The sequence below is a fragment of the Mesoplodon mirus genome, assembly GCF_964341445.2.
Source record: "Mesoplodon mirus genome assembly, chromosome: 10".
Lineage (NCBI taxonomy): Eukaryota > Metazoa > Chordata > Mammalia > Artiodactyla > Ziphiidae > Mesoplodon > Mesoplodon mirus.
Genome location: NC_138986.1, coordinates 81,379,696 through 81,407,211, shown reverse-complemented (window position 1 = coordinate 81,407,211; position 27,516 = coordinate 81,379,696).

Sequence of the window (27,516 nt, the reverse complement as noted above, 5' to 3'; positions counted from 1 at the left end):
TGCCTTTTTGAAATACGGTTTTCTCTGGGTATATGCCCAGAAGTGGGATTGCTGGATCAGATGGTAATTCTATTTCTAGTTTTTTTAAGGAAACTCCATACTGTTCTCCATAGTGACTGTATCAATTTACATTCCCACCAATAGTGGAAGAGGGCTCCTTTTGTCCACACCCTCCCCAGAATTGGTTGTTTGTAGATTTCCTGATGATGCCGATTCTAACAGGTGTGAGGTGATACCTCATTGTAGTTTTGATTTGCATTTCTGTAATAATTACTGCTGTTGAGCAGCTTTTCATGTGCGTCTTGGCCATCTCTGTGTCTCCTTTGAAGAAACGTCTCTTTAGATATTCTGCCCATTTTTTTTGGGTTGTTTGTTTTTTTAATATTAAGCTGCATGAGCTGTTTATATATATTGGAGATTAAACCTCTGTCCATTGATTCCTCTGCAATGATTTTCGCCCATTCTGAGGGATGCCTTTTTCCATTCCCGTGTTTTTTAACAAAAAAGGAAAGAAAGGGAAAGAAGCAGAACACTAATGTGCGTAAAATATGCCTTTTGAAATGGTCGTTTTGAAATATGGACGTCCTTTGAATTTTTTGGTCGATATGTGACCCCAGGATTTGTTTTCAGGGCAGGTGTCATTTACAGGCCTGCAATGATTTTGAATATCAACTGACCATTAGCGCTGGGATTAAAGCTGCTGTTGTGTGAAACGGCCACAAGGTGGCAGCAGTTCACCCTTACCAAATCTGGTTACTAGGGCAAGAGAGCCTCAGTGGAAGTGGTGTTCTAGATTGGAGTTTAGAATGGAATGTGCCAGGAGAAAGCCCCTCACGTTTGTCTCACTACTTCTTGTTCGTGTTTTTAATTTAATTTTTTATTTTTTATTACAGCAAGTTTGATTACAATGTTTGGCTTGTTGTAGGTGTGGAAGATGTGGTTCTTTTACACATATACAGATGTCTGTCCTTCCTGGGATCCTTTTCCCATGTACGTTATGACAGAATGTTGAGTAGTCCTCTCTTGGTATTCTGTAGGTCTTTGGTGATTATATATGTCACCTGTGTTTGTATATGTCTGTTAACCCCAATATCGTAATGAAACGAATCCTCACACCTTTCCATTGGTGAACCATAAGTTTGTTTAATGAATCTGTGATTGCCCTTCTCCGTGGAAATATCTGACCTGGTATCCATTTTTAGGTAACACCTATAAGTGATATGATATGATATGTGTCTTTCACTTTCTGACTTACTACAAGTCACGTGATTACTTCTAGACTCATCTACGGTGCTGCAAATGGCATTGTGTCCTTTTTTTCCTTGGCATCTCTTCTGCCTTAGCGGGGTCCATTTTCAACAATGTGATTCCCTGAGGGTTGTGGATTAGCTGACCTGGGCAGCCTTACCCTGCCGGCCCGCCCTCCCCAGGTGTGCCTCGTTGAGGTCAATATAAACAGAGCTCCAGGCAGCAATAGCCCCTGAAGCTGTGCCTGACTCCATATTCTCTGCCCCGTCAGCAGTCTCGGGGCTGTGCTGGTGGGAGGGAGTGAGGGGCCACAGCTTTGTGGGTGGCCCGGTGTGAGTGGGGTTCTGCTGGCCTTTCTGCAGGAGTTGCCAGGCTGCCGCCTGTAAAGAAGAGGATGTGTCACCCATACCTTCCGCTGGAATTTCTCTCCGGACAGAGGTGAGGAAGGAAAAAAGCAGTGGGGGCCGGGATAGGAGGGGTATCTCAGGCAGGGCAATGGAAAGCTTCTGGAAGAGCGCCAGGGTCCAGGACCACCCTGGCTGGCCTGCAGGCACCAAGTTGGCCTGCGTGCTGTCGCTGGTGTGGCTCCACGGTCCTTCCTCTAGGCTTTCAAGCCCTTGTACATATTCAGGTGTTTTACCTGGAAAGGGTGGGGACAGTTCAGCAGCAGCTGGCCTGGGGCTCAGCTCACGTTTACTCACAGATGCCTCGGCACGGTCCCCCAGCTTTGCAATGAGGACGCTCCTTGCGTGGGGGGTGGGTTGCTGGCTGTATGGGAGATGGTTTCCCACCTCTGACCAATTTCAGAATTGTTGACCGCTGGAGCAAGTGCCGTGATAGGGTTTTCCTCTGTATAACTCGTGGGTTCACTTTTTTTTCTTTTATCGTTCAAGTTAGATTTTATTCCTCTTTTATGTATTTATAGATATAAGCATGGAAATAATTCATTCCTATAAATACATCTGTGTGACGGGAAGAACTTTTTTCTGTTTTATTTTTAAATTTTATTTTTTTAAATTTTAAAATACAATTTTATTTATGTTTTTATACAGCAGGTTTTTATTAGTTATGTATTTTATGCATATACATGTATACAGGTCAATCCCAATCTCCCAACTCATCCCACCAGCACCACCCCATGGCTTCCCACACTTGGTGTCCATACGTTTGTTCTCTACCTCTGTGTCTCTATTTCTTCCCTGCAAACCAGTTCATCTGTACCGTTTTTTAGGCTCCACATATATGCATTAATATACAATATTTGTTTTCCTCTTTCTGACTTACTTCATTCTGTATAACCGTCTCTCCATCCATCGATGTCTCTACAAATGACTCAGTTTCATTCCTTTTTATGGCCGAGTAATATTCCATTTTATATATGTACCACATCTTTATCCATTCATCTGTCTGTGGGCATTTAGGTTGCTTCCATTACCTGGCTATTGTAAATAGTGCTGCAATGAACATTGTGGTGAATGTGCCTTTTTGATTTACGGTTTTCCCTGGGTATATGCCCAGAAGTGGGATTGCTGGATCAGATGGTAATTCTATTTCTAGTTTTTTTAAGGAAACTCCATACTGTTCTCCATAGTGACTGTATCAAGTTACATTCCCACCAATAGTGGAAGAGGGCTCCTTTTGTCCACACCCTCCCCAGAATTGGTTGTTTGTAGATTTTCTGATGATGCCGATTCTAACAGGTGTGAGGTGATACCTCATTGTAGTTTTGATTTGCATTTCTCTAATAATTAGTGCTGTTGAGCAGCTTTTCATGTGCGTCTTGGCCATATCTGTGTCTCCTTTGAAGAAACGTCTCTTTAGATCTTCTGCCCATTTTTGTATTGGGTTGTTTGTTTTTTAATATTAAGCTGCATGAGCTGTTTATATATATTGGAGATTAAACCTCTATCCATTGTTTCGTCTGCAACGATTTTCGCCCATTCTGAGGGATGCCTTTTTCCATTCCCGTGTTTTTTAACAAAAAAGGAAAGAAAGGAAAAGAAGCAGAACACTAATGTGCGTAAAATATGCCTTTTGAAACGGTCTTTTTGAAATATGGACGTGCTTTGAATTTTTTGGTCGATATGTGACCCCAGGATTTGTTTTCAGGGCAGGTGTCATTTACAGGCCTGCAATGATTTTGAATATCAACTGACCATTAGCACTGGGATTAAAGCTGCTGTTGTGTGAAACGGCCACAAGGTGGCAGCAGTTCTCCCTTACCAAATCTGGTTACTAGGGCAAGAGAGCCTCAGTGGAAGTGGTGTTGTAGATTGGAGTTTAGAATGGAATGTCCAGGAGAAAGCCCCTCAAGTTTGTCTCACTACTTTTTGTTCGTGTTTTTAATTTAATTTTTTATATTTTTTATTACAGCAAGTTTGATTACAATGTTTGGCTTGTTGTAGGTGTGGAAGATGTGGTTCTTTTACACATATACAGATGTCTGTTCTTCCTGGGATCCTTTTCCCATGTACGTTATGACAGAATGTTGAGTAGTCCTCTCTTGGTATTCTGTAGGTCTTTGGTGATTATATATGTCACCTCTGTTTGTATATGTGTGTTAACCCCGATATCGTAATGAAACCAATCCTCACACCTTTCCATTGGTGAACCATAAGTTTGTTTAATGAATCTGTGATTGCCCTTCTCCGTGGAAATATCTGCCCTGGTATCCTTTTTTAGGTAACACCTATAAGTGATATGATATGATATGTGTCTTTCACTTTCTGACTTACTACAAGTCATGTGATTATTTCTAGACTCATCTACGGTGCTGCCAATGGCACCGTGTACTTTTTTCCCTTGGCTTCTCTTCTGCCTTAGCGAGGTCCATTTTCACCAATGTGATTCCCTGAGGGTTGTGGATTAGCTGACCTGGGCAGCCTTACCCTGCCGGCCCGCCCTCCCCAGGTGTGCCTCGTTGAGGTCAATATAAACAGAGCTCCAGGCAGCAATAGCCCCTGAAGCTTTGCCTGACTCCATATTCTCTGCCCCATCAGCAGTCTCCGGGCTGTGCTGGTGGGAGGGAGAGAGGTGCCACAGCTTTGTGGGTGGCCCGGTGTGAGTGGGGTTCTGCTGGCCTTTCTGCAGGAGTTGCCAGGCTGCCGCCTGTAAAGAAGAGGATGTGTCACCCATACCTTCCGCTGGAATTTCTCTCAGGACAGAGATGAGGAAGGAAAAAAGCAGTGGGGGCCGGGACAGGAGGGGTATCTCAGGCAGGGCAATGGAAAGCTTCTGGAAGAGCGCCCGGGGCCAGGACCACCGTGGCTGGCCTGCAGGCACTAAGTTGGCCTGCGTGTTGTCGCTGGTGTGGCTCCACGGTCCTTCCTCTAGGCTTTCAAGCCCTTGTACATATTCAGGTGTTTTACCTGGAAAGGATGGGAACAGTTCAGCAGCAGCTGGCCTGGGGGTCAGCTCACGTTTACTCACAGATGCCTCGGCACGGTCCCCCAGCTTTGCAATGAGGACGCTCCTTGCGTGGGGGGTGGGTTGCTGGCTGTATGGGAGATGGTTCCCCACCTCTGACCAATTTCAGAATTGTTTACCGCTGGAGCAAGTGCGCTGATAGGGTTTTCCTCTGTATAACTTGTGGGTTCAGTTTATTTTTGTTGTATGGTTCAAGTTAGATTTTATTCCTCTTTTATGTATTTATAGATATAAGCATGGAAATAATTCATTCCTATAAATACATCTGTGTGACGGGAAGAACTTTTTTTTGATTTATTTTTAAATTTTATTTTTTAAAATTTTGAAATTTAATTTTATTTATGTTTTTTATACAGCACGTTATTATTAGTTATGTATTTTATGCATATATATGTATTCAGATAAATCCCAATCTCCCAACTCATCCCACCAGCACCACCCCATGGCTTCCCACACTTGGTGTCCATACGTTTGTTCTCTACCTCTGTGTCTCTATTTCTTCCCCGCAAACCAGTTCATCTGTACCATTTTTAGGCTCCACATATATGCATTAATATACAATATTTGTTTTCCTCTTTCTGACTTACTTCATTCTGTATGACAGTCTCTCGATCCATCGATGTCTCTACAAATGACCCAGTTTAATTCCTTTTTATGGCCGAGTAATATTCCATTTTATATATGTACCACATCTTTATCCATTCATCTGTCTGTGGGCATTTAGGTTGCTTCCATTACCTGGCTATTGTAAATAGTGCTGCAATGAACATTGTGGTGAATGTGCCATTTAGATTTCCGGTTTTCTCTGGGTATATGCCCAGAAGTGGGATTGCTGGATCAGATGGTAATTCTATTTCTAGTTTTTTTAAGGAAACTCCATACTGTTCTCCATAGTGACTGTATCAATTTACATTCCCACCAATAGTGGAAGAGGGCTCCTTTTGTCCACACCCTCCCCAGAATTGGTTGTTTGTAGATTTTCTGATGATGCCGATTCTAACAGGTGTGAGGTGATACCTCATTGTAGTTTTGGTTTGCATTTCTCTAATAATTAGTGCTGTTGAGCAGCTTTTCATGTGCGTCTTCGCCATCTCTGTGTCTTCTTTGAAGAAACGTCTCTTTAGATCTTCTGCCCATTTTTGTATTGGGTTGTTTATTTTTTTAATATTAAGCTGCATGAGTTGTTTATATATATTGGAGATTAAACCTCTGTCCATTGATTCGTCTGCAACGATTTTCGCCCATTCTGAGGGATGCCTTTTTCCATTCCCGTGTTTTTTAACAAAAAAGGAAAGAAAGGAAAAGAAGCAGAACACTAATGTGCGTAAAATATGCCTTTTGAAACGGTCGTTTTGAAATATGGACGACCTTTGAATTTTTTGGTCGATATGTGACCCCAGGATTTGTTTTCAGGGCAGGTGTCATTTACAGGCCTGCAATGATTTTGAATATCAACTGACCATTAGCGCTGGGATTAAAGCTGCTGTTGTGTGAAACGGCCACAAGGTGGCAGCAGTTCTCCCTTACCAAATCTGGTTACTAGGGCAAGAGAGCCTCAGTGGAAGTGGTGTTCTAGATTGGAATTTAGAATGGAATGTGCCAGGAGATAGCCCCTCAAGTTTGTCTCACTAATTCTTGTTTGTGTTTTTAATTTAATTTTTAATTTTTTATTACAGCAAGTTTGATTACAATGTTTGGCTTGTTGTAGGTGTGGAAGATGTGGTTCTTTTACACATATACAGATGTCTGTTCTTCCTGGGATCCTTTTCCCATGTACGTTATGACAGAATGTTGAGTAGTCGTCTCTTGGTATTCTGTAGGTCTTTGGTGCTTATATATGTCACCTGTGTTTGTATATGTGTTTTAACCCCGATATCGTAATGAAACGAATCCTCACACCTTTCCATTGGTGAACCATAAGTTTGTTTAATGAATCTGTGATTGCCCTTCTCTGTGGAAATATCTGCCCTGGTATCCATTTTTAGGTAACACCTATAAGTGATATGATATGATATGTGTCTTTCACTTTCTGACTTACTACAAGTCACGTGATTACTTCTAGACTCATCTACGGTGCTGCAAATGGCACCGTGTACTTTTTTCCCTTGGCTTCTCTTCTGCCTTAGCGAGGTCCATTTTCACCAATGAGATTCCCTGAGGGTTGTGGATTAGCTGACCTGGGCAGCCTTACCCTGCCGGCCCGCCCTCCCCTGGTGTGCCTCGTCAGGCTATATGCTGACACACCGGTCAGTGCCAACGTATGGGCCAGGAGTAGGCTATGGCTTGGGGGTTAGCTGTAGGGCTGGTGGTGGTTTTCCGTTCCGGTCTAGGGTTCGGGTTAGGGAACGGCAAGGCTTAGCGCACAGGTGAGGGTACGGGAACGTGTGAGGGTCCGGCTACGTGCTGACGCAAGGTTCAGTGCCAGCGTACGGGCCAGGAGTAGGCTACGGCATAGGGTAAGGTGTAGGGCTGGTGGTGGGTTTCCGTTCCGGGCTAGGGTTAGGGTTAGGGAACGGCAAGGCTTAGGGCACAGGTGATGGTACGGAAACGTTGGAGGGTCAGGCTACGTGCTGATGCACGGCTCACTGCCAGCGTACGGTCCAGGCGTAGGCTACAGCGTAGGGTAGAGTGTAGGGCTGGTGGTGGGTTTCCGTTCGGGGCTAGGGTTAGGATTAGGGAACGGCAAGGCTTAGGGCACAGGTGAGGGTACGGAAACGTGGGAGGGTCAGGCTACCTGCTGAATGCATGGGTCAGTGCCCGCGTACGGGCCAGGAGTAGGCTACGGCGTAAGGTAAGGTGTAGTGTTGGTGGTGGGTTTCCCTTCTGGGCTAGGGTTAGGGTTAGGGAACCACAAGGCTTAAGGCACAGTTGAGGGTACGGAAACGTGGGAGTTTCAGGCTACGTGCTGACGCACGCATCAGTGCCAGCGTATGGGCCAGGAGTAGGCTACAGTGTAGGGTAAGGTGTAGGGGTGGTGGTGGGTTTCCGTTCCGGGATAGGGTTAGGGTTAGGGAACCGCAAGGCTTAGGGCACAGGTGAGGGTACGGAAACGTGGGAGGTTCAGGCTACGTGCTGATGCAAGTGTCAGTGCCAGCGTACGGGCCAGCAGTAGGCTTCAGCTTGGGGGTAAGGTTTAGGGCTAGTGGTGAGTTTCCGTTCCGGCTAGGGTTAGGGTTAGGGAACTGCAAGGCTTAGGGCACAGGTGAGGGTACGGAAACGTGGGAGGGTCAGGCTACGTGCTGACGCACGGGTCAGAGCCAGCGTACCGGCCAGGAGTAGGCTACGGCTTGGGGGTTAAGTGTAGGGCTGGGGGTGTGTTTCTGTTCCGGGCTAGGGTTAGTGTTAGGGAACGGCAAGGCTTAGGGCACAGGTGAGGGTACGGAAACTTGGGAGGGTCAGGCTACGTGATGACGCACGGGTTAGTGCCAGCGTATGGGCCAGGAGTAGGCTATGGCTTGGGGGTTAGTTGTAGGGCTGCTGGTGGTTTCCGTTCCGTACTAGGTTTAGGGTTAGGGAACGGCAAGGCTTAGGGCACAGGTGAGGGTACGGACAAGTGGGAAGGTCAGGCTACGTGCTGACGCACAGGTCAGTGCCAGCGTACGGGCCAGGAATAGGCAACGGCGTAGGGTAAGGTGTAGGGCTGGTGGTGGGTTTCCGTTCCGGGCTAGGGTTAGGGTGAGGGAAATGCAAGGCTTAGGGCACAGGTGAGGGTACGGAAACGTGGGAGGGTCAGGCTACGTGCTGATGCACGGGTCAGTGCCAGCGTACGGGCCAGGAGTAGGCTACGGCGTAGGGTTATGTGTAGGGCTGGTGGTGGGTTTCCCTTCCGGGCTAGGGTTATGGTTAGGGAACAGCAAGGCTTAGGGCACAGGTGAGGGTACGGAAACGTGGGAAGGTCAGGCTACGTGCTGACGCACAGGTCAGTGCCTGCGTACGGGCCAGGAATAGGCTACGGCGTAGGGTGAGGTGTAGGGCTGGTGGTGGGTTTCCGTTCCGGTCTAGGGTTAGGGTGAGGGAACTGCAAGGCTTAGGGCACAGGTGAGGGTACGGAAACGTGGGAGGGTCAGGCTACGTGCTGACGGATGGGTCAGTGCCAGCGTACGGACCAGGAGTAGGCTACGGTGTAGGGTATGGTGTAGGTCTGGTGGTGGGTTTCCGTTCCAGGCTAGGGTTAGGGTTAGGGAACGGCCAGGCTTAGGGCACAGGTGAGGGTACGGAAACGTGGGAGGGTCAGGCTACGTGCTGACGCACGTGTCAGTGCCAGCGTATGGGCCAGGAGTAGGCTATGGCTTGGGGGTAAGGTGTAGGGCTGGTGGTGTGTTTGGGTTCCGGGCTATGGTTAGAGTTAGGGAACGTCAAGTCTTAGGGCACAGGTGAGGCTACGGAAACGTGGGAGGGTCAGGCTATGTGCTGACGCACGGGTCAGTGCCAGCGTACGGGCCCGGAGTAGGCTACGGTGTAGGGTAAGGTGTAGGGCTGGTGGTGGGTTTCCGTTCCGGGATAGGGTTAGGGTTAGGGAACCGCAAGTCTTAGGGCACAGGTGAGGGTACGGAAACGTGGGAGGTTCAGGCTACGTGCTGACGCACGTGTCAGTGCCAGCGTACGGGCCAGCAGTAGGCTTCAGCTTGGGGGTAAGGTTTAGGGCTAGTGGTGTGTTTCCGTTCCGGGCTAGGGTTAGGGTTAGGGAACTGCAAGGCTTAGGGCACAGGTGAGGGTACGGAAACGTGGGAGGGTCAGGCTACGTGCTGACGCACGGGTCAGAGCCAGCGTACCGGCCAGGAGTAGGCTACGGCTTGGGGGTTAAGTGTAGGGCTGGGGGTGTGTTTCTGTTCCGGGCTAGGGTTAGTGTTAGGGAACGGCAAGGCTTAGGGCACAGGTGAGGGTACGGAAACTTGGGAGGGTCAGGCTACGTGATGACGCACGGGTTAGTGCCAGCGTATGGGCCAGGAGTAGGCTATGGCTTGGGGGTTAGTTGTAGGGCTGGTGGTGGTTTCCGTTCCGTACTAGGTTTAGGGTTAGGGAACGCGCAATGCTTAGGGCACAGGTGAGGGTACGGACAAGTGGGAAGGTCAGGCTACGTGCTGACGCACAGGTCAGTGCCAGCGTACGGGCCAGGAATAGGCAACGGCGTAGGGTAAGGTGTAGGGCTGGTGGTGGGTTTCCGTTCCGGGCTAGGGTTAGGGTGAGGGAAATGCAAGGCTTAGGGCACAGGTGAGGGTACGGAAACGTGGGAGGGTCAGGCTACGTGCTGATGCACGGGTCAGTGCCAGCGTACGGGCCAGGAGTAGGCTATGGCGTAGGGTTATGTGTAGGGCTGGTGGTGGGTTTCCCTTCCGGGCTAGGGTTAGGGTTAGGGAACAGCAAGGCTTAGGGCACAGGTGAGGGTACGGAAACGTGGGAAGGTCAGGCTACGTGCTGACGCACAGGTCAGTGCCTGTGTACGGGCCAGGAATAGGCTACGGCGTAGGGTGAGGTGTAGGGCTGGTGGTGGGTTTCCGTTCCGGGCTAGGGTTAGGGTGAGGGAACTGCAAGGCTTAGGGCACAGGTGAGGGTACGGAAACGTGGGAGGGTCAGGCTACGTGCTGACGCACGGGTCAGTGCCAGCGTACGGACCAGGAGTAGGCTACGGTGTAGGGTATGGTGTAGGTCTGGTGGTGGGTTTCCGTTCCAGGCTAGGGTTAGGGTTAGGGAACGGCCAGGCTTAGGGCACAGGTGAGGGTACGGAAACGTGGGAGGGTCAGGCTACGTGCTGACGCACGTGTCAGTGCCAGCGTATGGGCCAGGAGTAGGCTATGGCTTGGGGGTAAGGTGTAGGGCTGGTGGTGTGTTTGGGTTCCGGGCTATGGTTAGAGTTAGGGAACGTCAAGTCTTAGGGCACAGGTGAGGCTACGGAAACGTGGGAGGGTCAGGCTATGTGCTGACGCACGGGTCAGTGCCAGCGTACGGGCCCGGAGTAGGCTACGGTGTAGGGTAAGGTGTAGGGCTGGTGGTGGGTTTCCGTTCCGGGATAGGGTTAGGGTTAGGGAACCGCAAGTCTTAGGGCACAGGTGAGGGTACGGAAACGTGGGAGGTTCAGGCTACGTGCTGACGCACGTGTCAGTGCCAGCGTACGGGCCAGCAGTAGGCTTCAGCTTGGGGGTAAGGTTTAGGGCTAGTGGTGTGTTTCCGTTCCGGGCTATGTTTAGGGTTAGGGAACTGCAAGGCTTAGGGCACAGGTGATGGTACAGAAACGTGGGAGGGTCAGGCTACGTGCTGACGCACGGGTCAGTGCCAGCGTACCGGCCAGGAGTAGGCTACGGCTTGGGGGTTAAGTGTAGGGCTGGGGGTGTGTTTCTGTTCCGGGCTAGGGTTATTGTTAGGGAACGGCAAGGCTTAGGGCACAGGTGAGGGTACGGAAACGTGGGAGGGTCAGGCTACGTGCAGACGCACGGGTCAGTGCCAGTGTACGGGCCAGGAGTACGCTACGGCGTAGGGTTAGGTGTAGGGCTGCTGGTGGGTTTCCGTTCTTGGCTAGGGTTAGGGTGAAGGAATGGCAAGGCTTAGGGCACAGTTGAGGTTATGGAAACGTGGGAGGGTGAGGCTACGTGCAGACTCACCGGTCTGTGCCAGCGTACGGGCCAGGACTAGGCTACGGCATACGATAAGGTATAGGGATGGTTGTGGGTTTCCATTCCAGGCTATGGTTAGGGTTAGGGAACGGCAAGGCTTAGGGCACAGGTGAGGGTACGGAAACGTGGGAGTGTCAGGCTACGTGATGACGCACGGGTCAGTGCCAGCGTACGGGCCAGGAGTAGGCTATGGCTTGGGCGTTAGGTGTCGGGCTGGTGGTGGGTTTCCGTTCCGTACTAGGATTAGGGTTAGGGAACGGCAAGGCTTAGGGCGCAGGTGAGGGTACAGAAATGTGGGAATGTCAGGCTATGTGCTGACGCACGGGTCAGTGCCAGTGTACGGGCCAGGAGTAGGCTACGGCGTAGGGTAAGCTGTAGGGCTGGTGGTGGGTTTCCGTTCCAGGCTAGGGTTAAGGTTAGGGAACGGCAAGGCTTAGGGCACAGTTGAGGGTACCGAAACGTGGGAGGGTCAGGCTACGTGCTGACGCACGTGTCAGTGCCAGCGTTCAGGCCAGGAGTAGGCTACGGCGTAGGGTAAGGTGTAGGGCTGGTGGTGGGTTTCCGTTCCGGGCTACGGTTAGTGTTAGGGAACGGCAAGGCTTACGGCCCAGGTGAGGGTACGGAAACGTGGGAGTGTCAAACTACATGCTGACGCACAGGTTAGTGGGAGCGTACGGGCGAGGAGTAGGCTACGGAGTAGGGAAAGGTTTACGGCTGGTGGTGGTTTTCCGTTCCGGGCTAGGGTTAGGGTTAGGGAACGGCAAGGCTTAGGGCACAAGTGAGGGTACGGAAACTTGGGAGGGTCAGGCTACGTGCTGACGCAAGGGTCAGTGCCAGCGTATGGGCCAGGAATAGGCTACGGCGTAGGGTAGAGTGTAGGGCTGGTGGTGGGATTCTGTTCCGGGCTAGGGTTAGGGTTACGGAACGGCAAAGCTTAGGGCACAGGTGAGGGTACGGAAACGTGGGAGGTTCAGGCTACGTGCTGATGCACGTGTCAGTGCCAGCGTACCGGCCAGGAGTAGGCTACGGCTTGGGGGTTAGATGTAGGGCTGGTGGTGGGTTTCCATTCCAGGCTAGGGTTAGGGTTAGGGAACGGCAAGGCTTAGGGCACAGGTGAGGGTACGGAAACGTGGAAAGGTCAGGCTACATGCTGACGCACGGGTCAGTGCCAGCGTACGGGCCAGGAGTAGGCTATGGTTTGGGCGTTAGGTTTAGGGCTGGTGGTGGGTTTCCATTCCGTACTAGGGTTAGGATTAGGGAACGGCAAGCTTTAGGGCACAGGTGAGGGTACGGAAATGTGGTAGGGTCAGGCTACGTGCTGACGCACACGTCAGTGCCAGTGTACGGGCCAGGAGTAGGCGACGGCGTAGGGTAAGGTGTAGGGCTGGTGGTGGGTTTCCGTTGCGGGCTAGGGTTAGGGTTAGGGAACGGCAAGGCTTAGGGCACAGGTGAGGGTACGGAAACGTGGGAGGGTCAGGCTACGTGTTGACGCATGGGTCAGTGCCAGACTTCGGGCCAGGAGTAGGCTACGGCGTAGGGTAAGGTGTAGGGCTGGTGGTGGGTTTACTTTCCGGACTAGGGTTAGTGTTAGGGAACGGCAATGCTTAGGGCCCAGGTGAGGGTACGGAAACGTGAGAAGTTCAGGCTACATGCTGACCCATGGGTCAGTGCCAGCGTACGGGCCAGGAGTAGGCTACGGCTTGTGGGTAAGTTTTAGGGCTGGTGGTGCGTTTCCGTTCCGGGCTAGGGTTAGGGTTAGGGAACGGCAAGTCATAGGGCACAGGTGAGGGTACGGTAACATGGGAGGGTCAGGCTACGTGCTGAAGCACAGGGCAGTGCCCGTGTACGGGCCAGGTGTAGGCTACGGCATAGGGTAAGGTGTAGGGCTGGTGGTGGGTTTCCGTTGCGGGCTATGGTTAAGGTTAGGGAACGGCAAGGCTTAGGGCACAGCTGAGGTTACGGAAACGTTGGACGGTCAGGCTACGTGCTGACGAACGGGTCAGTGCCAGCATATGGGGCAGGAGTAGGCTACGGCGTGGTGGTAAGGTGTAGGGATGGTGGTGGGTTTCTGTTCCGGACTAGGGTTAGGGTTAGGGAACGTCAAGGCTTAGGGCACAGGTGAGGGTACGGAAACGTGGGAGGGTCAGGCTACATGCTGATGCACGGCTCAGTGCCAGCGTACGGGCCAGGAATAGGCTATGGCGTAGGGTAGAGTGTAGGGCTGGTGGTGGGTTTCTGTTCCGGGCTAGGGTTAGGGTTAGGAAACGGCAAAGCTAAGGGCACAGGTGAGGGTACGGAAACGTGTGAGGGTCAGGCTACGTGCTGACGCACGTGTCAGTGCCAGCGTACCGGCCAGGAGTAGGCTACGGCTTGGGGGTAAGTTGTAGGGCTGTTGGTGGGTTTCCGTTCCGGGCTATGGTTAGGGTTAGTGAACGGCAAGGCTTAGGGCACAGGTGAGGGTACAGAAACGTGGGAGGGTCAGGCTACGTGCTGATGAAAGTGTCAGTGCCTGCGTACAAGCCAGGAATATGTTACGGCGTAGGGAAAGGTGTAGGGCTGGTGGTGGGATTCCGTTACGGGCTAGGTTTAGGGATAGGGAACGGCAAGTCTTAGGGCCCAGGTGTGGGTACGGAAACGTGGGAGGGTCAGGCTACGTGCTGACTCACTGGTCAGTGCCAGCGTACGGGCCAGGAGTAGGCTACGGCATGTGCGTAAGTTGTAGGGCTGGTGGTGGGTTTCCGTTCCGGGCTAGGTTTAGGGATAGGGAACGGCAAGGCTTAGGGCCCTGGTGAGGGTACGGAAACGTGGGAGGGTCAGGCTACGTGCTGACTCACTGGTCCGTGCCAGCGTACGGGCCAGGAGTAGGCTACAGCTTGTGCGTAAGTTGTAGGGCTGGTGCTGGGTTTCCGTTCTGGTCTAGGGTTAGGGTTAGGGAACGGCAAGCCTTAGGGCACAGGTGAGGGTACGGAAACGTGGGAGGGTCAGGCTACGTGCTGACGCACGTGTCAGTGCCCGCGTACGGGCCAGGAGTAGGCTGCGGCGTAGGGTAATGTATAGGGCTTGTGGAGGGTTTCCATTCCGGGCTGGGATTAGGGTTAGGGAACGGCAAGGCTTAGGGCACAGGTGAGGGTACGGAAACGTGGGAGGGTCAGTCTACATGCTGACGCATGTGTCATTGCCAGCGTACGGGCCAGGATTAGGCTTCAGCTTGGGGATAAGGGGTAGGGTTGGTGGTGGGTTTCCGTTCCTGGCTAGGGTTTGGGTTACGGAACGGCAAGGCCTAGGGCACAGGTGAGGTTACGGAAACGTGTGAGGGTCAAGCTACGTGCTGACGCATGGTTCAGTGACAGCGTACGGGCCAGGAGTAGGATACGGCGTAGGGTAAGTTTTAGGGCTGGTGGTGGGTTTCCTTTCAGGGTTAGCGTTAGGGTGAGGGAATGGCAAGGCTTAGGGCACAGGTGAGGGTACGGAAAAGTGGGATGGTCAGGCTACGTGCTGACGCACGGGTCAGTGCCAGGGTACGGGTCCGGAGTAGGCTATGGCTAGGGGATAAGGTGTAGGGATGGTGGTGGGTTTCCATTCCGTACTAGGTTTAGGGTTAGGGAACGGAAAGGCTTAGGGCACAGGTGAGGGTACGGAAATGTCGAAAGGTCAGGCTACGTGCTGACGCACAGGTCAGTGACAGTAATGGGCAAGGAGTAGGCTACGGCGTAGGGTAAGGTGTAGGGCTGGTGGGGGGTTTCCGTTCCGGGCTAGGGTTAGGGTGAGGGAACTGCAAGGCTTAGGGCACAGGTGAGGGAACGGAAACGTGGGAGGGTCAGGCTACGTGCTGATTCACGGGTCAGTGCCAGCATACGGGCCAGGAGTAGGCTACGGCGTAGGGTAAGGTGCAGGGCTAGTGGTGGTTTTCCGTTCCGGGCTAGGGTTAGGGTTAGGTAACGGCAAGGCTTAGGGCACAGGTGAGGGTACGGAAACGTGGGAGGGTCAGGCTACGTGCTGACGCACGGGTCAGTGCCAGCGTATGGACCAGGAGTAGGCTACGGCTTGGGGTAAGATGTAGGGCTGATGGTGGGTTTCCGTTCCGGTCTAGGGTTAGTGTTATGGAACCGCAAGACTTAGGGCCCACGTGAAGGTACGGAAACGTGGGAGGGTCAGGCTATGTGCTGACGCATGAGTCAGTGCCAGCGTACGGGCCAGGAGTAGGCTACAGCTTGTGGGTAAGTTGTAGGGATGGTGATGGGTTTCGGTTCCGGGCTAGGGTTAGTGTTAGGGAATGGCAAGGCTTAGGGCACAGGTGAGAGTACAGAAATGTGGGAAGGTCAGGCTACGTGCTGACGCACAGGTCAGTGCCAGCGTACGGGCCAGGAGCAGGCTACGGCATAGGGTAAGGCTTAGGGCTGGTGGTGGGTTTCCGTTCAGGCTAGGGTTAGGTTGAGTGAACTGCAAGGCTTAAGGCACAGGTGAGGGAACGGAAACGTGGGAGGGTCAGGCTACGTGCTGATTCACGGGTCAGTGCCAGCATACGGGCCAGGAGTAGGCTACGGCGTAGGGTATGGTGTAGGGCTGGTGGTGGGTTTCTGTTCCGGGCTAGGATTAGGGTTAGGGAACCGCAAGGCTTAGGGCACAGGTGAGGGTACGGAAACGTGGGAGGGTCAGGCTACATGCTGACGCACGGGTCATTGCCAGAGTACGGTCTAGGATTAGGCTTCAGCTTGGGGGTAAGGTGTAGGGCTGGTGGTGGGTTTCCGTTCCGGGCTAGGGTTAGGGATACGGAACGGCAAGGCTTAGGGCACACGTGAGGGTACGGAAACTGGGGAGGGACAGGCTACGTGCTGACGCACGGGTCAATGCCAGCGTATGCACCAGGAGTAGGCTACAGCTTGTGTGTAAGTTGTAGGGCTGGAGATGGGTTTCTGTTCCGGGCTAGGGTTAGGGTTAGGGAACGGCATGTCTTAGGGCAGAGGTGAGGGTACAGAAACGTGGGAGGGTCAGGCTACGTGCTGACGCACGGGTCAGTGCCAGCGTACGGACCAGGAGTAGGCTACGGCATATGGTAAAGTTTAGGGCTGGTGGTGGGTTTCCGTTCCGGGCTAGGGTTAGGGTTAGGGAACGGCAAGGCTTAGGGCACAGGTGAGGGTTCGGAAACGTGGGAGGGTCAGGCTACGTGCTGACGCACGGGTCAGTGCCAGCGTACCGGCCAGGAGAAGGCTACGGCTTGGGGCTTAGTTGTAGGGCTGGTGGTGTGTTTCCGTTCCGGGCTAGGGTTTGTGTTAGGGAACGGCAAGGCTTAGGGCACAGGTGAGGGTACGGAAACGTGGGAGGGTCAGGCTACGTGCTGACACACGGGTCAGTGCCAGGGTACGGGCCAGGAGTAGGCTATGGCTTGGGAAGTTTAGGTGTAGGGCTGGTGGTGGGTTTCCCTTCCTTACTAGGTTTAGGGTTAGGGAACGGCAAGGCTTAGGGCACAGGTGAGGGTACGGAAATGTGGAAAGGTCAGGCTACGTGCTGACGCACAGGTCAGTGCCAGTCACGGACCAGGAGTAGGCTTCGGCGTAGAGTAAATTGTATGGCTGGTGGTGGGTTTCCGTTCCGTGCTAGGGTTAGTGTGAGGGAACTGCAAGGCTCAGGGCACAGGTGAGGGAACGGAAACGTGGGAGGGTCAGGCTACGTGCTGATTCACGGGTCAGTGCCAGCATACGGGCCAGGAGTAGGCTATGGCTTGAGGGTTAGGTGTAAGGCTGTTGGTGTGTTTCCGTTCTGTACTTGGTTTATGGTTAGGGAACGGCAAGGCTTAGGGCACAGGTGGGGGTACGGAAACGTGGGACGGTCAGGCTACATGCTGACGCACGGGTCAGTGCCAGCGTACGGGCCAGGAGTAGGCTACGGCTTGTGGGTTAGGTTTAGGTATGGTGGTGGGTTTCCTTTCAGTGCTAGGGATAGAGTTAGGGAACGGCAAGGCTTAGGGCACAGGTGAGGGTACGGTAACATGGGAGGTTCAGGCTACGTGCTGAAGCACGGCTCAGTGCCAGCATACGGGCCAGGAATAGGCTACGGCGTAGGGCAGAGTGTAGGGCTGGTGGTGGGTTTCCATTCCAGGCTAGGGTTAGGGTTAGGGAACGGCAAGTCTTAGGGCACAGGTGAGGGTACGGAAACGTGGGAGAGTCAGGCTACGTGCGGACGCACGGGTCAGTGCCAGGGTACGGGCCAGGATTAGGCTATGGCTTGGGCGTTAGGTGTAGGGCTGTTGGTGGGTTTCCGTTCGGTTCTAGGGTTAGGGTTAGGGAACTGCAAGGCTTAGGGCACAGGTGAGGGTACGGAAACGTGGGAAGGTCAGGCTACTTGCTGACGCATGTGTTAGTGCCAGAGTAAGGGCCAGGAGTAGGCTACGGCTTGGGGTTAAGGTGTAGGGCTGGTGGTGGGTTTCCGTTCCGGGCTAGGGTTAGAGTTAGGGAATGGGCAGGCTTAGGGCACACTTGAGGGTACGGAAACGTGGGAGGGTCAGGCTACTTGCTGACGCATGTGTTAGTGCCAGAGTAAGGGCCAGGAGTAGGCTACGGCTTGGGGTTAAGGTGTAGGGCTGGTGGTGGGTTTCCATTCAGGGGTAGGGTTAGCGTTACGGAACGGCAAGGCTTAGTGCTCAGGAGAGGGTACGGAAACGTGGGAGGGTCATGCTACGTGCTGACACACGGGTCAGTGCCAGCGTACGGGCCAGGAGTAGGCTACGGCGTAGGGTAAAGTGTAGGGCTGCTGGTGGGTTACCGTTCCGGGCTAGGGTTAGGGTTAGGGAACGGCAAGGTTTAGGGCACAGGTGAGGGTACGGCAACGTGGCATGGTCAGGTTACGTTCTGACGCACAGGTCAGTGCCAGCGTATGGACCAGGAGTAGACTACATTTTGGGGGTAAGTTGTAGGGCTGGTGGTGGGTTTCCGTTCCGGGCTAGGGTTAGGGTTACGGAACGGCAAGGCTTAGGGCACAGATGAGGGTACGGAAACGTGGGAGGGTCTGGCTACGTGCTGATGAAAGGGTCAGTGCCTGCGTATGGGCAAGGAATAGGTTACGGCGTAGGGAAAGGTGTAGGGCTGGTGGTGGGTTTCCGTTCCGGGCTAGGGTTAGGGTTAGGGAACGGCAAGGCTTAGGGCACAGGTGAGGGTACGGAAACGTGGGAGGGTCAGGCTACATGCTGACGCATGTGTCAGTGTCAGCGTATGGTCCAGGAGTAGGCTACGGCGTAGGGTAAGGTCTAGGGCTGGTAGTGGGTTTCCGTTCCGGGCTAGGGTTAGGGTTAGGGAAAGGCAAGGCTTAGGGACCAGGTGAGGGTACGGAAACGTGGGAGGGTCAGGCTACGTGCTGACACACGGGTCAGTGCCAGCGAACCGGCCAGGGGTAGGCTACGGCTTGGGGGTTAGGTGTAGGGCTGGTGGTGGGTTTCCGTTCAGGGCTAGGGTTAGTGTTAGGGAACAGGAAGCCTTAGGGCATAGGTGAGGGTATGGAAACCTGGGAGGGTCAGGCTACGTGCTGACGCACGGTTCAGTGCCAGCGTACGGGCAAGGAGTATGCTATGGCTTGGGGGTTAGGTGTAGGGCTGGTGGTCTGTTTCCATCCCATACAAGGGTTAGGGTTAGGGAACGGCAAGGCTTAGGGCACAGGTGACGTTACGGTAATGTGGGAAGGTCAGGCTACGTGCTGACGCACAGGTCAGTGCCAGCGTATGGACCAGGAGTAGGCTACGGCTTGGGGGTAAGGTGTAGGGCTTGTGGTGGGTTTCCGTTCCGGGCTAGGGTTAGGGTTAGGGAACGGTAAGGTTTAGGGCACATGTGAGGGTACGGCAACGTGGCAGGGTCAGGATACGTTCTGACGCACAGGTCAGTGCCAGCGTATGGACCAGGAGTAGGCTACGGCTTGGGGGTAAGTTGTAGGGCTGGTGGTGGGTTTCCGTTCCGGGCTACAGTTAGAGTTAGGGAACGGCAAAGCTTAGGGCACAGGTGAGGGTACGGAAACTTGGGAGGGTCAGGCTACGTGATGACGCACGGGTCAGTGCCAGCGTACGGGCCAGGACTAGGCTACGGCATACGATAAGGTGTAGGGCTGGTGGTGGGATTCCGTGCAGGGCTCGGGTTAGGGTTAGGGAACGGCCAGGCTTAGGGCACAGGTGAGGGTACAGTAACATGGAAGGGTCAGGCTACATGCTGAAGCACAGGTCAGTGCCCGCGTACGGGCCAGGTGTAGTCTACGGCATAGAGTAAGGTGTAGGGCTGGTGGTGGTTTTCCGTTCCGGGCTAGGGTTAGGGTTAGGGAATGGCAAGGCTTAGGGCACATGTGAGGTTACGGAAACGTGGGAGGGTCAGGCTACGTGCTGACGCACGTGTCAGTGCCAGCATATGGGCCAGGAGTAGGCTACGGCGTGGTGGTAAGTTGTAGGGCTGTTGGTGGGTTTCTGTTCCGGGCTAGGGTTAGGGTTAGGGAACGTCAAGGCTTAGGGCACAGGTGAGTGTACGGAAACGTGGGAGGGTCAGGCTACGTGCTGACGCACGGGTCAGTGCCAGCGTACGTGCCAGGAGTAGGCTACGGCGTAGGGTAAGGTGTAGGGCTGCTGGTGGGTTTTTGTTCCTGGCTAGGGTGAGGGTGAGGGAACGGCAAGGCTTAGGGCACAGGTGATGGTACGGAAACGTGGAAGGGTCAGGCTACGTGCTGACGCACGGGTCAGTGCCAGCGTACGGGCCAGGAGTAGGCTACGGCTTGTGGGTAAGCTTTAGGGCTGGTGGTGTGTTTCCGTTCCGGCCTAGGGTTAGGGTTAGGGAACGGCAAGGCTTAGGGCAGAGGTGAGGGTACGGTAACATGGGAGGGTCAGGCTACGTGCTGGAGCACAGGTCAGTGCCCGCGAACGGGCCAGGTGTAAGCTACGGCATAGGGTAAGGTTTAGGGCTGGTGGTGGGTTTCCGTTCCGGGCTAGTGTTAATGTTAGGGAACGGCAAGGCTTAGGGCACAGGTGAGGTTACGGAAACGTGGGAGGGTCAGGCTACATGGTGACGCATGGGTCAGTGCCAGCATATGGGCCAGGAGTAGGCTACGGCGTGGTGGTAAGTTGTAGGGCTGGTGGTGGGTTTCTGTTCAGGGCTAGGGTTAGGGTTAGGGAACGTCAAGGCTTAGGGCACAGGTGATGGTACGGAAACGTGGGAGGGTCAGGCTACGTGCTGACGCACGGCTCAGTGCCAGCGTACGGGCCAGGAATAGGCTATGGCGTAGGGTAGAGTGTAGGGCTGGTGGTGGGTTTCTGTTCCGGGCTAGGGTTAGGGTTAGGAAACCGCAAGGCTTAGGGCACAGGTGAGGGTATGGAAACGTGTGAGGGTCAGGCTACGTGCTGACGCACGTGTCAATGCCAGCGTACCGGCCAGGAGTAGGCTACGGCTTCGGGGTAAGGTGTAGGGCTGGTGGTGGGTTTCCGTTCAGGGCTAGGATTAGGGTTAGTGAACGGCAAGGCTTAGGGCACAGGTGAGGGTACGGAAACGTGGGAGGGTCAGGCTACGTGCTGATGAAACGGTGAGTGCCGGCGTACGAGCCAGGAATAGGCTACGGCGTTGGGAAAGGTGTAGGGCTGGTGGTGGGTTTCCGTTCCGGGCTAGGTTTAGGGTTAGGGAACGGCAAGGCTTAGGGCACAGGTGAGGGTCCGCAAACGTGGGAGGGTCAGGCTACGTGCTGAAGCACAGGTCAGTGCCCGCGTTTGGGCCAGGTGTAGGCTACGGCATAGGGTAAGGTGTAGGGCTGGTGGTGGGTTTCCGTTCCGGTGTAGGGTTAGTGTTAGGGAATGGCAAGGCTTAGGGCCCAGGTGAGGGTACGGAAACGTGGGAGGGTCAAACTCCATGCTGACGCAAGGGTCAGTGCGAGCGTACGGGCGAGGAGTAGGCTACCCAGTAGGGAAAGGTTTAGGGATGGTGGTGGGTTTCCGTTCCGGATTAGGGTTAGGGTTAGGGAACGGCAAGGCTTAGGGCACAGATGAGGGTACGGAAACGTGGCAGGGTCACGCTACGTGCTGACGCACGGGTCAGTGCCAGCGTACGGGCCAGGAGTAGGCTACGGTGTAGGGAAAGGTGTAGGGTTGGTGGTGGGTTTTCGTTCCGGGCTATAGTTAGGGTTAGGGAATGGCAAGTCATAGGGCACAGGTGAGGGTACGGAAACGTGGAAGGGTCTGGCTACGTGCTGACGCCCGGGTCAGTGCCAGGGTATGGGCAAGGTGTAGGCTACTGCATAGGCTATGGAGTAGAGCTGGTGGTGGGTTTCCTTTCCGGGCTAGGGCTAGGGTAAGGGTACGGCAAGGCTTAGGACACACGTGAGGGTACGGAAAAGTGGGAAGGTCCGGCTACGTGATGACGCACGGTTCAGTGCCAGCGTACGGGCCAGGAATAGGCTATGGCGTAGGGTAGAGTGTAGGGCTGGTGGTGGGTTTCTGTTCCGGGCTAGGTTTAGGGTTAGGAAACCGCAAGGCTTAGGGCACAGGTGAGGGTATGGAAACGTGTGAGGGTCAGGCTACGTGCTGACGCACGTGTCAATGCCAGCGTACCGGCCAGGAGTAGGCTACGGTTTCGGGGTAAGGTGTAGGGCTGGTGGTGGGTTTGCGTTCCGGGCTAGGGTTAGGGTTAGGGAACGTCAAGGCTTAGGGCAGAGGTGAGGGTACGGAAACGTGAGAGGGTCAGGCTACATGCTGACGCACGGTTCAGTGCCAGTGTACGGGCCAGGAGTAGGCTACGGTGTAGGGTATGGTGTAGGGCTTGTGGTGGCTTTCCGTTTCGGGCTAGGGTTAGGGTTAGAGAACGGCAAGGCTTAGGGCACAGGTGAGGGTACGGAAACGTGGGAGGGTCAGGCTACGTGCTGACGCACGCTTCAGTGCCCGCATACGGGCCAGGTGTAGGCTACAGCATAGGGTAAGGTGTAGGGCTGGTGTTGGGATTCCGTTCCGGGCTAGGGTTAGGGTTAGGGAACGGCAAGGCTTAGGGCACAGGTGAGGGTACGGAAACGTGGGAGGGTCACGCTACGTGCTGACGCACGGGTCAGTGCCAGCATATGGGCCAGGAGTAGGCTACGGCTTGGGGGTAAGTTTTAGGGCTGGTGGTGGGTAGCCGTTCCGGGCTAGGGTTAGGGTTACGGAATGGCAAGGCTTAGGGCACGGGTGAGGGTACAGAAACGTGGGAGGTTCAGGCTACTTGCTGATGCTCGGGTTAGTGCCACCGAACGGGCCAGGAGTAGGCTACGGCTTGGTGGTAAGGTCTAGGGCTGGTGGTGGGTTTCCGTTCCGGGCTCAGGTTAAGGTTACGGAACGACAAGGCTTAGGGCACAGGTGAGGGTCCGGAAACGTGGGAGGGTCAGGGTACATGCTGACGCAAGGGTCAGTGCCACCGTACAGGCCAGGAGTAGTCTACGGCTTGGGGGTACGTTGTAGGGCTGGTGGTGGGTTTCCGTTCCGGGATAGGGATAGGGTTAGGGAACGGCAAGGCGTAGGGCACAGCTGAGGGTACGGCAACGTGGGAGGGTCAGGCTACGTGCTGATGCACGGCTCAGTGCAGCGTACCGGGCAGGAGTAGGCTACAGCATATGGTAAGGTGTAGGGTTGGTGGTGGGATTCCGTTCCGAGCTAGGGTTAGGGTTAGGGAACGGCAAGGCTTAGGGCTCAGGTAAGGGTACAGAAAAGTGGGAGGGTCAGGCTACGTGCTGACGCACGGGTCAGTGCCAGTGTACGGGCCTGGAGTAGGCTACGGCGTAGGGTAAAGTGTAGGGCTGGTGGTGGTTTTCCGTTCCGGGCTAGGGTAAGGGTTAGGGAACGGCAAGGCTTAGGGCACAGGTGAGGGTATGGAAACGTGGGAGGGTCAGTCTACATGCTGACGCACGGGTCAGTGCCAGCGTTCGGGCCAGGAGTAGGCTACGGCGTAGGGTAAAGTGTAGGGCTGGTGGTGGGTTTCTCTGCCGGGCTAGTGTTAGGGTTATGGAACGGCAAGGCTTAGGGCACAGGTGTGGGTACGGAAACGTGGGAGGGTCAGGCTACGTGCTAATGCACGGCTCAGTGGCAGCGTACCGGCCAGGAGTAGGCTACGGCATATGGTAAGGTGTAGTGCTGGTGGTGGGATTCCGTTCCGGGCTATGGTTAGGGTTAGGTAACGGCAAGTCTTAGGACTCAGGTAAGGGTACAGAAAAGTGGGAGGGTCAGGCTACGTGCTGACGCACGGGTCAGTGCCAGTGTACGGGCCAGGAGTAGGCTACGGCTTGTGGGTAAGGTTTAGGGCTTTTGGTGGGTTTCCGTTCCGGGCTAGGGTTAGGGTTAGGGAACGGCAAGGCTTAGGGCACAGGTGAGGGTACGGAAACGTGGGAGGGTCAGGCTACGTGCTGACGCACGGGTCAGTGCCAGCGTTCGGGCCAGGAGTAGGCTACGGCGTGGTTAAAGTGTAGGGCTTGTGGTGGGTTTCCGTGCCGGGCTAGGTTGAGGTTTAGGGAACGGCAAGGCTTAGGGCACAGGTGATGGTACGGAAACGTGTGAGGGTCAGGCTACATGCTGACGCACGGTCAGTGCCAGCGTAAGGTCCAGGTGTTGGCTGCGGCATAGGGTAAGGTTTAGGGCTCGTGTTGGGTTCCCGTTCCGGGCTAGGGTTAGGATTAGGGAACGGCAAGGCTTAGGGCACCGGTGAGTTTACCGAATCGTGGGAGGGTCAGGCTACGTGCTGACGCACGGGTCAGTGCCAGCATATGGGCCAAGAGCAGGCTACAGCGTGGTTGTAAGGTATAGGGCTGGTCGTGTGTCTCTGTTCCGGGCTAGGGTTAGGGTTAGGGAACGTCAAGGATTAGGGCACAGGTGAGGGTACGGAAACGTGGGAGGGTCAGGCTACGTGCTGACGCACGGGTCAGTGCCAGCGTACGGGCCAGGAATAGGCTACGGCGTAGGGTAGAGTTTAGGGCTGGTGGTGGGTTTCTGTTCTGGGCTAGGGTTAGGGTTAGGGAACGGCAAGGCTTAGGGCACAGGTGAGGGTACGGAAAAGTGTGAGGGTCAGGCTACGTGCTGACGCACGTGTCAGTGCCAGCATACCGGCCAGGTGTAGGCTAAGGCTTCGGGGTTAGGTGTAGGGCTGATGGTGGGTTTCCATTCCGGGCTAGGGTTAGAGTTAGGGAACGGTAAGGCTTAGGGCACAGGGGAGGGTACGGAAACGTGGGAGGGTCAGGCTACGTGCTGCCGCATGTGTCAGTGCCAGCGTACGGTCCAGGAGTAGGCTATGGCTTGGGAGTTAGGTGTAGGGCTTGTGGTGTGTTTCCGTTTCGGGCTAGGGTTAGGGTTAGGGAACGGCAAGGCTAAGGGAACAGGTGAGGGTACGGAAACGTGTGAGGGTCAGGCTACGTGCTGACGCATGGGTCAGTGCCAGCGTACGGGCAGGAGTAGGCTACGGCGTAGGGTAAGGTGTAGGGCTGCTGGTGGGTTTCCGTTCCTGTCTAGGGTTAGGGTGAGGGAACGGCAAGGCTTAGGGCACAGGTGAGGGTATGGAAACGTGGGAGGGTCAGGCTACGTGCTGACTCACGGGTCAGTGCCAGCGTACGGGCCAGGAGTAGGCTATGGCGTATGGTGTGGTATAGGGCTTCTGGTGGGTTTCCGTTCCTGGCTAGGGTTAGGGTTAGGGAACGGCAAGGCTTAGGGCACAGTTGAGGGTACGGAATGGTGGGAGGGTCAGGCTACGTGCTGACGCACGGGTCAGTGCCAGTGTACGGACCAGGAGTAGGCTACGGCTAGGGGGTAAGGTGTCGGGCTGATGGTGGTTTTCCGTTTCGGGCTAGGGTTAGGGTTAGGGAACGGTAAGGCTTAGGGCACAGGTGAGGGTACGGAAACGTGGGAGGGTCAGGCTACGTGCTGCCGCACGGGTCAGTGCCAGCGTACGGGCCAGGACTAGCCTATGGCTTGGGTGTTAGTTGTAGTGCTCGTGGTGGGTTTCCATTCCGGACTAGGGTTAGGGTTAGGGAATGGCAAGGCTTAGGGCACAGGTGAGGGTACGGAAACGTGGGAGGGTCTGGCTACGTGCTGACGCACGGGTCAGTGCCAGCGTACATGCCAGGAGTAGGCTACGGCGTACGGTAAGGTCTAGGGCTCCTGGTGGGTTTCCGTTCCGGGCTAGGGTTAGGGTTAGGGAACGTCAAGACTTAGGGCACAGGTGAGGGTACAGTAACATGGGAGGGTTAGGCTACGTGCTGAAGCAGAGGTCATTACCCGCGTACGGGCCAGGTGTAGGCTACAGCATAGGGTAAGGTGTAGGGCTGGTGGTGGGTTTCCGTTCCGGGCTAGGGTTAGGGTTAGGGAACGGCAAGGCTTAGGGCACAGGTGAGTTTACGGAAACGTGGGAGGGTCAGGCTACGTGCTGACGCACGTGTCAGTGCCAGCATATGGGCCAGGAGTAGGCTACGGAGTGGTGGTAAGGTGTAGGGCTGGTGGTGGGTTTCTGTTCCGGGCTAGGGTTAGGGTTAGCGAACGTCAAGGCTTAGGGCACAGGTGAGGGTACGGAAACGTGGGAGGGTCTGGTTACGTGCTGACGCACTGGTCAGTGCCAGCGTACGGGCCAGGAATAGGCTATGGCGTAGGGTAGAGTGTAGGGCTGGTGGTGGGTTTCTGATCCGGGCTAGGGTTAGGGTTAGGGAACGGCAAAGCTTAGGGCACAGGTGAGGGTACGGAAACGTGGGAGGGTCAGGCTACGTGCTGACGCACGTGTCAGTGCCAGCGTACCGGCCAGGAGTAGGCTACGGCTTGGGCGTTAAATGTAGGGCTGGTGGTGGGTTTCCATTCCAGTCTAGGGTTAGTGTTAGGGAACGGCAAGGCTTAGGGCCCAGGTGAGGGTACGGCAATGTGGGAGGGTCAAACTACACACTGACGCACGGGTCAGTGCGAGCGTACGGGCGAGGAGTAGGCTACCCAGTAGGGAAAGGTTTAGGGCTGGTGGTGGGTTTCTGTTCCAGGCTAGGGTTAGGGTGAGGGAACGGCAAGGCTTAGGGCCCAGGTGTGGGTACCGAAACGTGGGAGGGTCAGGCTACGTGCTGACGCACGGGTCAGTGCCAGTGTACGGGCCAGGAGTAGGCTACGGCGTAGGGTTAGGTTTAGGGCTGCTGGTGGGTTTCCGTTCCTGGCTAGGGTTAGGGTGAGGGAACGCCAAGGCTTAGGGTACAGTTGAGGTTATGGAAACGTGGGAGGGTGAGGCTACGTGCAGACTCACCGGTCAGTGCCAACGTACGGGCCAGGAGAACGCTACAGCGTATGGTAAGGTGTAGGGCTTGTGGTGGGTTTCCGTTCCGGGTTAGGGTTAGGGAACGGCAAGGCTTAGGGCCCAGGTGAGGGTACGGAAACGTGGGAGGGTCAGGCTACATGCTGACGCACGGGTCTGTGCCAGCGTACGGGCCAGGACTAGGCTACGGCATACGATAAGGTATAGGGCTGGTGGTGGGTTTCCATTCCAGGCTGTGGTTAGGGTTAGGGAATGCCAAGGCTTAGGGCACAGGTGAGGGTACGGAAACGTGGGAGGGTCAGGCTACGTGATGACTCACGGGTCAGTGCCAGCGTACGGGCCAGGAGTAGGCTATGGTTTGGGCATTAGGTGTAGGGCTGGTGGTGGGTTTCCGTTCCGTACTAGGTTTAGGGTTAGGGAACGGCAAGGCTTAGGGCACAGGTGAGGGTACGGAAATGTGGGAATGTCAGGCTATGTGCTGACGCATGGGTCAGTGCCAGTGTACGGGCCAGGAGTAGGCTACGGTGTAGGGTAAGCTGTAGGGCTGGTGGTGGGTTTCCGTTCCGGGCTAGGGTTAGGGTTAGGGAACGGCAAGGCTTAGGGCACAGTTGAGGGTACGGAAACGTGGGAGGGTCAGGCTACGTGCTGACGCATGTGTCAGTGCCAGCGTTCGGGCCAGGAGTAGGCTACGTCGTCGGGTAAGGTGTAGGGCTGGTGGTGGGTTTCCGTTCCGGGCTACGGTTAGTGTTAGGGAACGGCAAGGCTTAGGGCCCAGGTGAGGGTACGGAAACGTGGGAGTGTCAAACTACATGCTGACGCACGGGTTAGTGCGAGCGTACGGGCGAGGAGTAGGCTACGGAGTAGGGAAAGGTTTACGGCTGGTGGTGGATTTCCATTCCGGGCTAGGGTTAGGGTTAGGGAACGGCAAGGCTTAGGGCACAGGTGAGGGTACGGAAACTTGGGAGGGTCAGGCTACGTGCTGACGCAAGGTTCAGTGCCAGCGT